General features: G+C 41.2%; 1 protein-coding gene across 7 annotated transcripts in view; it reads left to right on the top strand.

Moving 5' to 3' along the window:
* Window positions 1–13,062, top strand: part of ACACA (acetyl-CoA carboxylase alpha) — a 233,139-nt gene that overhangs the window by 34,244 nt on the left and 185,833 nt on the right. For 2 of the 7 annotated variants that reach the window (XM_082439875.1, XM_082439872.1), the window contains exon 1: window positions 138–486. The exons of 4 other annotated variants lie outside the window; for them this stretch is intronic. The gene's annotated coding sequence lies outside the window, so the exon portion shown is untranslated. Of the gene's footprint in view, window positions 1–137; window positions 487–567; window positions 765–13,062 lie in introns of those variants that run through there. One more of the 7 variants, XM_082439873.1, reaches the window with a different exon arrangement.

Genomic DNA, 13,062 nt, shown 5'->3' with positions numbered 1-13,062 from the left:
CCGGGAGCGGGAGACGCCCGGCCGGCCCTGCACCGCCCCCGGAGAAAGAGCCCGCGGCCGCCCGGGACCCGCCCGCCCCCTAGCCGCTGGGCCCCGAATGGCAGAGCGGCGCTCGGACCATCTGTATCGCCTCACGTCGCTCCGCCCCGCGCCGCTCTCCCATTGGCTGTCGCCGGGCCCTCCCGGCCCGCGCCTCTCCTGGCTGCCACCCTGACCGCGCCGCCGCCGGGAGCGGGGTCGGAGGTGAACGGCCTCCAGTAACCCCGGACGTAGTCACCTCACGGGGCTCGCCGGCTGAGGTGGGAGCGGGGGCGGGGCGGGGCCGGCGCCGTGAAGCCCCGCCCCTCCCCCGTGTGCCGGGCCGGCCTGGTGCTGCGCGCCTGTCAGCCATCGCCGGAGCTGCCGGTGTCTCCTCCCGCCCACCACCGCCTCCGCGCAGGGGCTCCGGTACCGCCGGACCTCGGACGCCGCCGCCGCCGCCTTGAGGTGAGGGGAGGGCCGCCCCGGAGCCTGCGATCCGGGACCGGGAGAGGCTGGGCCCCGGGGAGGGGCGGTGGCTGCGAGGGGCCGCCTCCCATCTTCCGCCGCACGCGGCCCGGGCTCCATCCTGTCCGGACCCGGTGCTTGGCAGCCCAGCCCTCCCCGCAGCTCTGGGGCCTCGAGTTCCCCTCTGGGGAGACCTGGAGGGGCCTGGGGTCTCCGGACGTGGGAGCTCAGACCCCGGAACTGGGAGACGTACAGCCCAGGGCCTCTAGGAAGGGCTGGTGAGACTGCCTGGAGCGGGTCCCCTCATCCTCCCTCCCCAGCCCCGGCGTGGTCTGATCCCTTCCAGACCCCTGTCTCTAATGGGACCCTGCGCTCGGGAAAGGGAGAGGACCCACGTGGGAGAGGGATGTTGAGGGTTGGGTTCAGTTGCGCTGGAACTCTGCCTCTTTTGCAGAGTGAGGTGTGGGGTGCAGAGACCCGGGCTTCTGTTGCTCTCGCTGTGTCTTTGTATCGTGGTGGGAGCCAGGGCCGGGCGAGGTGTCCCTTGCCAGTTCCTGCTCCCAGGGTTTTTATTATGTTTTCTGTGTGGGACGTAGTAAAGGTACCTACCTGCTCTTAACTCTCTCCCTCACGTCTGCCATACTTACCAAGGGAAGCTCTCGGAGATAGGACGTCGCAAGGTGGTGTGAGGCTAATGATTCCAGAGGAAAACGTGCCTGAAGGTCTTGCCCGGGTCAGCGCCAACATTATTTTTGGATTTGGACGCGGGAAAGTGGCCACTAGCCGACACTTGGAATCACCGCTAAATATCAGGGACTCCAAGTAGGCCTTGTGGGTTTTATAGAAACAAGTAAGAATAAGTAAGCTAAAAACCGCTCAGGTTGCCGAAATACTTTAACTTTAGGTGTTTTTGTTTTGGGGTTTAAGATTGAAATCAAAAGACCCCAGGAATTCCTGATTCCATTTCTCCTTAAGCAGTGTTTCAGTAATTTCCCAATGTGTGGAACAAACCTAATAGCCTAGTCTTGAGTCTCAGAAGTTGATCCCCCTTGACTCTCTGTTTTCATTCTTTTTTTTTTCCCAGTCCACAGTGCAGATTGAGAAGCATGCTTTGGTTACATGCTTTCTTCTTCCTGGGGGGTGGGGGGGTGGTAGGAATTCTCTGCTTTGTCTCTTGCTTCTTGGTGGGGATGCCTTGGATGTCTGTGAGGAGAAGGCTTTCTGTGCTGCCTATTTGACAGGCACCTTTAAAAAAGCACTGTGGTCTGATAGAGCAGGACAGCAGCTGCACTGTCCAGAGAGATGCCTGCTTACTACAAAGTAGCAGCTCTCTTCTCTTGCCTCAGTTTCCTCATTTCCAATAACAGGAGGACTCTTGTGACTCCAGGAAAATTAGCAAACATTGTAAAATGGCATATGAAAGATGTCAAAGGCAAAGAATTTATGAAGTCTCCTGTGTTTACGTGTTGTAGAAGTTTTGTTTTGAATTACCAGTGCAGAATAGAAATACATCTAGCATAAGATTTAATTATTTTTAAAGTTTGAAGAAATACTGAGAAATTGTGACATTTGGCTTAATGATCTTATAGTTCAGATGACTAGGTTATGTCAAAGAACTGGCATTGCGAAAGCCAGACTTAAAACTCTCTCATCAGATCCTTACCTTTTCAAAGTGCCGTGGACATGGTTCAGGTGTAGATCACTACGTAACATTCTATTTCCTTTTCAGTCAATGACTAGGAAACCTTTTTTTAAAAAATTTATTTATTTTTGGCTACGTTGGGTCTTCCTTGCTGCACGCGGGCTTTCTCTACTTGCAGTGAGCGGGGGCTACTCTTCGTTGCAGTGCGCGGGCTTCTCATTGCAGTGGCTTCTCTTGTTGCAGAGCACGGGCTCTAGGCGCGCGGGCTTCAGTAGTTGCAGCACACAGGTTCAGTAGTTGTGGCTCGCGGGCTGTAGAGCACAGGCTTGGTAGTTGTGGCGCACGGGCTTAGCTGCTCTGCGGCATGTGGGATCCTCCCGGACCAGAGCTCGAACCCTTGTCTCCTGCATTGGCAGGTGGATTCTTAACCACTGTGCCACCAGGGAAGCTCTAGGAAACTTTTTTACCTGTCACACAGACTGGTTTAACAGGTCTGGGGCTAGTGGTTTTTTTTCTTAAAAAAAATTTTTTTTTGATAGTTAATATCCTAAAAGTCTTGGTTGAAAAAAGAAGTAAATTAAAATAAAAATTATTGGAATAATGCATTGGAATTTAGTATTTCTAGTTGAAGGAGTCTTTTTGCAATTCAGAAAAAGGTTTTTATATCATTATCTAACATGTTCTTAAAGATTAATAATCATAGCAGATACGCATCAAGCGTCTTTCCAAGCCCTTAAAACAATAAGATTGTGAAGAAGTAAATGAACACCAAACACTCACTGGCCAAAAAAAATTTAACTATTGAGGTGAGTAACATTTTTAAAGGAAGCCTTCATTGATCTTCCACTTTAACAGATTATTGCTTAACTCGTTTTTTGTTTGTCTCACTAATTTTAAAATTTAGTGAGTATTCACTACTTTACTTGGATCTAATGGACTATGTGAGATGATATTAAATAGAGGAAACTATGACAAGTAGTGTCATAAGGCCACTTCACTTACACAAAGAGTATGAATCTGATTGATAGGGCATAGGTTTTTATGAGTTCAACAAGTCAGTCTTACTGTGTATGCTCTAATGATACCCAGTTCTCTTACCAACTTGTTATGTACTCACGCTACCATAAAGCCATTGAGCCTTTAGTCTCAGGATGTTTAAGGAAGCAAGTGAAAAGAGACTTCAGCAACAAGGGATGTTAATTCCTTACCCAAAGGTTGGTGGTCCCACTTGGTTCGGCCTTCCAATGATGTTATTTGGGACTTAGGCCTATTCCATCCTTTCAGCATGCTGCACTCACCCTTCTTTATATAAGGAACCACAGTAGTGTTTACCATCACATGACATCAAGAATTGAAATTGCATGGCAGAGTGGACATCCCAGACAGAATAAGCTTGTATAATGATTTTCATTTTTGGAAATGGTAACATGAAGTTGAAAATTCTGAATGAATTCATGGAGTTAAGTTTGAAAAGCAGACTCAGTCTTAGAGAATTTTTTTCAGGAAGTATAAGGTTTCATTTATGAGTATTTAGCTATCTCCTATGGTAGAAATAGAGAGTACACTCACTAATGGAGTTCCTAAAAATTACCCTCTGTTTTTGTAGACTGCTCAAATCTTTCCTTAAGTCATGTAAGTTGGCACACATGTATATGTATGCATTTATACACATGCCAAGTTGGGGGGTTAGTAGGTTGATAGGAGCTTGATTAGTTTTTAAGTTTACTAGGTGTTATATCAGTAAATTGGCACCAAGAGGACAGATAGCTGGGTTGTTTGTGTTTTGTGCTTCAGCATTTAGTAGTATTCCTGGGCCTGACAAGGCAAGCTGTTTAATTTCCCTTTGATTCCATTTTATAAAAATCCAAGTACCGAAGAGAACTTTTAGTTTTTGAATGTAACTTAGGCTTTTTCTAGTCCAGCTTTACACTTAATATGAAAATATTTTATCTGATACTCCTGTTGAAAACTTCCAGCTGTTCACTGAGGAGATGACAGAGTCAGTTACACAGTAACACATATTAATAAATGAGTGAATGACGTGCCAATTGTCTACTTAAATGCTCAGGCAGATATGAGATAAGGAGTCAGAGTAGCAAGAAACTAATGGGTAAAGCTTTTTATTAAACTTATTTAAAATCTTTAGTTATGCTAATACATAAGTAATATGTTCACATAGTTCAAAATTTTAAATGTACAAAAGCGTATACAGTGACAGGCTCTGTCCTAACTTTGTCTTGCAGCCACTCAGTTCCCCTTACCAGAGTCAAGCAGTGTTATTTATTTCTTATTATAATTTCTTAATAGTAATTATCAGACATGTTAATTTAAATTTAAAGTTAATTATTTCTTAATAATTACCAAAGATTTTATTCATATTCAAACAGATGGTCATGTATTCTCTTCCCACTCTGCCAACTTTTTAATACAAATTATAAATACTTTATACACCATTCTTCATCTTTGGTTTCTTCACTTAACATTATAGGATGAACTGTTTACATTTTTATTTTCATCAAAGTGATATGTGTACATAGTTTAAAAGTCATATTGGGACTTCCCTGGTGGTACAGTGGTTAAGAGTCTGCCTGCCAATTCAGGGGACAAGGGTTTGAGCCCTGGTCCGGGAAGATCCCACATGCCGCGGAGCAACTAAGCCCGTGTGCCACAACTGCTGAGCCTGCGCTCTAGAGCCCGTGAGCCACAGCTACTGAGCCCACGTGCCACAACTACTGAAGCCCTCGCACCTAGAGCCCGTGCTCTGCAACAAGAGAAGCCACTGCAATGAGAAGCCTGCGCACCGCAACGAAGAGTAGCCCCCACTCGCCGGAACTAGAGAAAGCCCGTGCACAGCAACGAAGAACCAACACAGCCAAAAATAAATAAATAAATAAATTTATTAAAAAAATAAAAAAATAAAAGTCATATTGTTCCACAAAGTTTGTTACAATAAAACAGCAGTCCTTAGCCCCTTCCCACTTTCATTTATTTTACCTGATATATTTCTTACACCCCTTTGTCTGTAAATAAAAAAACTGGTCTTCCTACATCTTGATTTTTCATTTTTAGGTATTACCTACTGGATTCCTACTGTGGAGGATGAGGATTTGGTTCTCTTTCCTCTCCTTACCCTCACTGTTCACCTTTGCCTTTCCCATCTCCCACCATCAACTACCCAGTCAAGTTATGTTGTAACTTTTGTTCTATCAATATTCAGTCTTTACAGTATTATGAATGTGTAACTGCTATACACAGTTTGGTTGCATAAAATTCCATTTCTTTCCTGTACAACTCTTTCCTTGGAGTTAATAATGGTCTTGTTTTTTTTTTTTTTTTTTTTGCTTAGTTTTCTCTGTACCGATCTGTCATTTATTCAGCCTTACTCTTCATCATTTTCTAAATCTCTGAGAACGTTGAGATGATCAGCTATTCTATTAATTTTTATCTTCTGTAAAATCTCTCTTAGAGTCTTCTGACTGGCTCCAACCTATAAATTGTCTGCCTTCTACTTCTAGTACAGAGCTGTTGTCCTGGCGTACTCTTCACTGTCGTTCTGGGGGTTCTCTTTATTTCTACTCTGCTATGGAGAAATTATTTCCCATGTTTTCCCCGTTATTGGTTTATTCCCTCATTTTGGTGGAGAATATTCTCCAGTGGCATCCTGAGAAAGAGTGCATGGGAGGTAAATATTTTTGCACTTACCATTATAGATTCCCCAAATTTAACGTTCATATAATATCTAATATATAGTCATACAGTATCTAATATATATATATGTTTTAAGTTTCCACACTTGACCCAGTAATGTCCTTTATAACTGTGTATGTTTTTGTTTTTGTTTTTGTTTTCGGCCACGCTGTGCAGCTTGCAGGATCTTAGTTCCCCGATCAGGGATTGAACTCGGCAATGAAAGTGCTGAGTCCTAACCACTGGACTGAGAGGGAATTCCCTGTAACTGTGTATGTTTTAATTAATGATCATTTATTACACTTGGGTCTCAAGTGTATTTAGTCTCCTTAATGTAGAACAGTCACCCTACTCTTTTTTTGTCTTTCATAGCATTTATCTTTCATTGACATTTTTAAAGAGTCCAAGTCAGTTGTCTCGTAAAAGTTCCTATAACCTGGGTTTGTTTGACAACTTCCTCGTTATTAGATTGAAGTTAACCATCTTTGTCAAAAATACTACATTCGTAGTATCGTATACTTCTAACTGCATCACACCAAGAAGCACCTAATGTCCATTTGTCCTGTTATTGGTGAAGTTTAGTTTGAACACCTAGTTATGATGATGTCCACCATATTTCTTCATTGTAAAAATCCCTGTTCCCTTTTGTAATTAATATGGAATCTGTGAGGTGACTTTCCAATTTTTTTTGTTGTGGTAAAATATATATAACAAAATTTACCATCTTTTTTAAAAAAAAATTATTTATTTATTTATTTTTGGCTGAGTTGGGTCTTCGTTGCTGTGTGTGGGCTTTCTGTAGTTGCGGCGAGTGGGGGCTACTCCTGCATGCAGTGCGTGGGCTTCTCATTGCAGTGGCTTCTCTTGTTGCTGAGCACAGGCTCTAGGCATGCAGCCTTCAGTAGTTATGGCTCGTGGGCTCTAGGGTGCAGACTCAGTAGTTGTGGTGCACGAGCTTAGTTGCTCCACGGCATGTGGGATCTTCTCGGACCAGGGCTCAAACCCATGTCCCCTGAATTGGCAGGTGGATTCTTAACCACTGCGCCACCAGGGAAGCCCGAGCAGGGGCTACTCTTCATTGCTGTGAGCGGGATTCTCATTACGGTGGCTTCTCTTGTTGGGAGCATGGGCTCTAGGTGCGCAGGCTTCAGTAGTTGTGGCACGTGGGCTCAGTAGTTGTGGTGCACGGGCTTAGTTGCTTCGCGGCATGTGGGATCTTCTCAGACCAGGGATTGAAGCTGCGTCCCCTGCATTGGCAGGCGGATTCTTAACCACTGTGCCACCAGGGAAGTCCTAAAATTTACCATCTTATCCATTTAAGAATGTACAGTTTGTTATTAAATACATTCATAATGCTGTGCAACTATCACTGCCATGTATCTCCAGAACTTTTTTCACCTTGTAAAACTGAACCTCTATACCCTTTAAACAATAACTCATTTTCCCTTCCCTCAGCCTCCATCAACCACCATTCTACTTTCGGTCTATGATTTTGACTACTCTAAGTACCTCATATAAGTGGAGTCATACAGTATTTGTCTTTTTGTGACTGACTTATTTCATCCTCAAGGTTTATTCACTTTGTAGCATATTGCTTTTTAAGGTTGAATAATATTGTATGTATATATCATATATTGCTTATCCATTCATCCATCAATGCACACTTGGAGTTTTTTCCAAGTTTTAGCTATTCTGAATAATGCTGTTATGAACATGGGTGTACAAATATCTCTTTGAGATCCTGCATTCAGTTCTTTTGGGTATATACCCAGAAGTGGAATTGCTGGATCATATGACAATTCTATTTTTAATTTTTTGAGGAACCACCATACTGTTTTCCACAGTAGCTATACCAGTTTACATTCCCGCTAACAGCACCTGAAGAGTTCTAACTTCTCCACATCCTTACCAACACTTGTTTTCTGTGTTTTTGATAGTAGTCATCCTAATTACTGTGGAGTGGCTTCTTATTTTAGTTCTGATTTGTATTTTCCTAATGATAAGTAGTTTGAGGATATTGATGTTGTGCTTATTGGCCATTCATATGTCTTCTTTGGAGAGAAGTCTCCAAGTTCTTTGCCCATTTTTGAATTGGGTTTATGGTTTTTTTTTTAATGTTTATTTATTTTTGGCTGTGTTGGGTCTTAGTTGCGGCACACGGGATCTTTTTTTTTGTTGCAGCATGTGGGCTCTTCACTGTGGTGCGCAAGCTTCTCTCTAGTTGTGGAGCACACGGGCTTGGTAGTTGCGGTGCGCGGGCTTAGTTGCCTCGCGGCATGTGGGATCTTCCCGGCCCGGGGCTCGAACCCGTGTCCCCTGCATTGGCAGGCGTATTCTAAACCACTGCGCCACCAGGGAAGCCCTTGTTGAGTGTTTTTATCATGAAAGTGTGTTGAATTTTATCAAATGCTTTTTCTGTATTAATTGAGATGATCATGTGGGTGTTTTTTCCCTTCATTCTGATAATGTGGTGTATTACATTGATTGATTTATGTATCTTGAATCATCTTTGCATTCTAGGAATCCAGTGGAATCCCTGCATCCCAGTTGTTCATGGTGTATAAGACTTTTAATATGCTGAATTCTGTTTGCTAGTTTTTTGTTGAGGATGTTAATAAGGAATATTAGTCTTTAGCTTTCCTTTCTTATAATGTCTTTGTCTTTGGTATCAGAATAACTGTGGCCTCATAGAATGAATTAGGAAGTGTTCTCTTCAATTTTTTGGAAAAGTTTGAGAAGAATTGATACTAGTTCTTCTTTAATTGTTTGGTAGAATTCATCAGGGAAGCCATGAGATCCAGGGCTTTTCTTTATTGGGAGATTTTTGATTACTGTTCTCCTTACCAGTTATAGGCCTATTCAGATTTTCTATGTCTTTGTGATTTAGTTTTGGTATGTTTTTGTTTCTAGGACTTTATCCGTTTCATCTAGGTTATCCAATTTGTTGGCATACAGTTGTTCATAGTACTCTCTTACGATCCTTTTCCTTTCTGTAGAATAAGTAGTGATGTGCCCACTTTCATTTCTGATTTTAGTAATTTGAGTCTTCTCTCTTTTTTTCATAGTCTGTCTAGTAAAGGATGTCAATTTTGTTGATCATTTCAGAGAAACAACTTTTGGTTTCATTGATGTTTTTCTCTATTGTTTTTCTATTTTCTATTCCATTTCTCTCTGCTCTAGTCTTTATTGTTTCCTTCCTTCTGGTAGCTTTGGATTTAGTTTGCTCTTCTTTTTCTTGTTCCTTAAGTTTTAAAGTTATGTTGTTGATTTGAAATCTTTCTTTCTTTTTTCTTTTCTTTGACCACGCCATGTGGCTTGCAGGATCTTAGTTCCCTGACTAGGGATTGAACCCAGGCCATGGAAGTGAAAGTGCCGAGTCCTAACCATTGGGCTGCCAGGGAGCGCCCTCTTTTTAATGGAAATGTTTATAACTGTAATGTTCCCCCTTATTTCTACTTTCACTGCATCCCATGAGTTTTGGTGTGGTTTGTTTTCACTTGTCATTAAGTATTTTCTAATTTTCCTTGTGATTTCTTCTTTGATCCATTGGTCGTTTAAAAGAGTGTTGTTTAATTTCCACAGTTTCTTCCAGTTTTTCTTCCGTTGTTGATTTTTAATTTCATCCTGTTGCGGACAGAGAAGGTACTTTGTATGACATCTATCTTTTTAAACCTATTGAGACAATTTGTGGCCTAATGTCTGCTGTCTTGGAAAATATCCCATGTGCACTTGAGAAGAATGTGTATGATATTGTTGTTGGGTGGAGTGTTCTGTGTATGTCTGCTAGACCTAGTTGCTCTATTGTGTTGTTTAAATCCTTTATTTCCTTGATTATCTCTGTCTGATTGTTCTATCCATTATTATGAGTGGGTTATTGAAGTGTCCAACTGTTATTGTGAAACTGTCTATTTCTCCCTTCAATTCTGTCAGCTTTTGCTTCATATACTTTGATGGTCATTAGATGTATAAATGTTTATAATTATCTCTTGTATTAAACCTTTTATTTTTCTTTTGTATTTTTGGTTTTTTTTTTTTTTTGGTGTTTAGTTGTGTTTTTGTAGTGAGATGTTTAAATTCCTTTCTCATTTCCTTTTGTATATTTTCTATAGCTATTTTCTTAGTGGTTACCATGGTTATTATGTTTAACATGCTAAAGTTATAACACCATAATTTGAATTTATCCTAGCTTAACTTCAATAACATACCAAAACTCTGCTCCTTTACAGGTCCGTCCTTACCTCTTTTGGTCACTGATGTCACAAAGTTACAGCTTAATACATTGTGTGCCCCAAAGCGTACGCTAATAATTATTTTAAATGCATTAGTCTCTTATGTGACTACAAGATTTGTGAAAACAAGATTTGGAGTTACAAACCAACGTTACAATAATACTAGTTTTTAGATTAACAATTGTTTCTTTTCTTTAAATGTATTAGTCTCTTAGATCTTGTAGAAAACAAAAAATAAGTTATAAATCATTTTTACAATAATACTAGTTTTTGTAATTACCCATATATTTACCATTATTGAAATCTTTACTTCTCTATATGGGTTCGAGTTACTGTCTGTGTCCTTTCATTTAACCTTGAAAGGACTCCCTTGAGCATTACTTGCAGGGGAGGTCTAGTGGTAATGTACTCTCTCAGCTTTTGTTTATCTGGGAATGTATTAATTTCTCCCTCTCTTTTGAAGGACAGCTTTGCTGGATATAGGATTCTTGGTTGATAGCTTTTTATTTTAGCTCTTTGACTATATTGGCCCACTGCCTTCTGGCCTCCAAAGTTTCTGATGAGAAATCTGCTTATAATCTTATTGAGGCTTTCTTGTATGTGATGAGTCATTTTTCTCTTGCTGCTTTCAAGATTCTCTCCTTGTCTTTTGACATTTAAAAGTTTGATTATAAAGTATGTCTATGTTGGTCACTTTGAGTTTGTCTCACTTGGAGTTTGTTAAGCTTCTTTTATGTTTATATTCATGTATTTCATTCAATTTGGGAAGTTTTCAGCCATTATTTCTTCAAATATTTTCTCTGTTATTTTCTCACTTCTCCTTCTGAGAGCTCACAATACATATTTTGGTCTTCTTGATGGTGTCCCACAGCTCCCTTAGTCTCTGTTCACTTTTCTTCAATCTGTTTTCTTTCTGTTCTCAGACTTGATAATTTACATGTTCTGTCTTAAAGTTTGCATATTCTTTCTTCTGCTTGCTCAAGTTTGCCTTTAAGTCCCCTAGTGAATTTTTCATTTCAGTTATTGTACTTTTCAGCTCCAGAATTTCTTTTTGGTTTCTTTTTAGGTTTTCTGTTTCTTTATTCATATTTCCATTTTATTTAGACATTGTTTTCTTGACTTTCTCCCATCTTCCTTTAGTTCTTTGAGTATCTTTTAAACAGTTGTTTTAACATTTTTGTCTAGAATATCTGCTGTCTGGTATTTTGTAGGAACAGTTTCTGTTGGTTTAAGTTTTTTGTTTTTGTTTTTGAAATGGCCATACTTTTCCTCTTGCTTTGTTTGCCTTGTGATCTTTTTTTTTTTTAAAATAAATTTATTTATTTATTTTTGGCTGCATTGGGTCCTTGTTGCTGCGAAGAGCGGCTTACTCTTCGTTGCGGTGTGCGGGCTTCTCATTGCGGTGGCTTCTCTTGTTGCGGAGCACGGGCTCTAGGTGCGGGCTTCAATAGTTGTGGCTCGTGGGCTCAGTAGTTGCGGCTCACGGGCTCTAGAGTGCAGGCTCAGTAGTTGTGGCGCACGGGCTGAGTTGCTCTGCGGCATGTGGGATCTTCCTGGACCAGGGCTCGAACCCGTGTCCCCTGCACTGGCAGGTGGATTCTCAACCACTACGCCACCAGGGAAAAAAATATGGAACGCTTCACGAATTTGTGTGTCATCCTTGCGCAGGGGCCATGCTAATCTTCTCTGTATCGTTCCAATTTTAGTATATGTGCTGCCGAAGCGAGCACTGCCTTGTGTCTTTTGTTGAAAACTGGACATTTGATTCTAATAATGTGGTAACTTTGGAAGTCAGATTCTCTTTCTTCCCAGAATTTGATGCTTTCTTATTGTGATTTTTGTTTTTTTGACTGTTGTAGGCTGTCTCTGTGCTGAAGGTAAACCTGAGGTATAAACTTTAGGTCTCTTCAAGTCTTTTCCTGAGTCTTGCTCTGGGCATGTTCAGTCACTTTCTAATTTTTCCCTGTATATGCAGTAGTTTTTGAATGTACTAGTGTTTAGTGTCTGGCTCCCAAACGGGGGGAAAAAGGAAAATGAAGGGGGCATAAAAAGGCACTGGTTCTTTAAGTCCCCCAGAAGTCACTTCAGCTAGAGGGGGAGGGACTTGCAACAATGAGAGGAGGTGTAACAATTGTGGCTGTCTGCCTCTTTGTCTCCACCTATGTGATCAGAAACAGCAATCAGTGATCAGAGCACAGATCCCCAGTGTTTGGAAGACAGGGTTGTTTTTGCCCACCTTGGCTCCCACAGCCTGCATGTGTGTTGCTCCAGGAACATGTGCACAGTTGGGTGATAACTGCCATGTAACTGAGGGTGGTGGATGGATAGCTGCTGCTATACTAAGAAATGCAATTGACCATAATTAACCACAATTAACCTCCAAAGTCTGCCCCTGGAAGTTGCAAGCTTTCCATAGATTCCAGTATTCCAAAATAGTTACATCAGACAGATTCTGCCAGTGCAGTTGTTGTCCAGGTGGGGAGACAGAGTCCTAGTACTTCCTACTCTACCATCTTCCCAGAATCCTCTTCTGTAAGGTGATTTTTTTAAGACCACAGGAATATCCTGTTTTTGAATAATCTCTTACCCAGTGGTTTTAACATACATTTATGATTCTTGGCTGTATCAATTATTGCACTGCTGTTTGTAAAATGAAATATATTTTCTAATTGCTTCATTCTAGGAGGTAATTATTTTGAGATTTTGCTGTCTAAAACTGTCTTTATCCTCACAGTTGTTGAAACATTGATTGGATCTAGAATTTTAGGTTCGAAATAATTTTCCTTCAGAATTTTGAAGGTATTGTTTCACTACCTTCAGGCTTCCACTGTTTTTGTTGGTAAGTCTGAAGGGTATTCTGATTCTTGCTCCTTTGTACGTGGCCTTTCTTTCCTCTCTGGAGGCTTATAGGATCTTCTCTTTGTCTTCAGTTTTAAAAATTTCAGTGATGTCCCTTGGTGTCTGTTTTTGTTTGTTGTAGTAGGCCTTTGATGAACCTTCTTAATCTGACCATTATGC

This window comes from Balaenoptera physalus (genome assembly GCF_965194825.1).
Source record: "Balaenoptera physalus genome assembly, chromosome: 20".
In the NCBI taxonomy this organism is placed as follows: Eukaryota; Metazoa; Chordata; class Mammalia; order Artiodactyla; family Balaenopteridae; genus Balaenoptera; species Balaenoptera physalus.
Note: the sequence above shows the minus strand (reverse complement) of the source record. Positions and strands in the feature narration are given on the sequence as shown.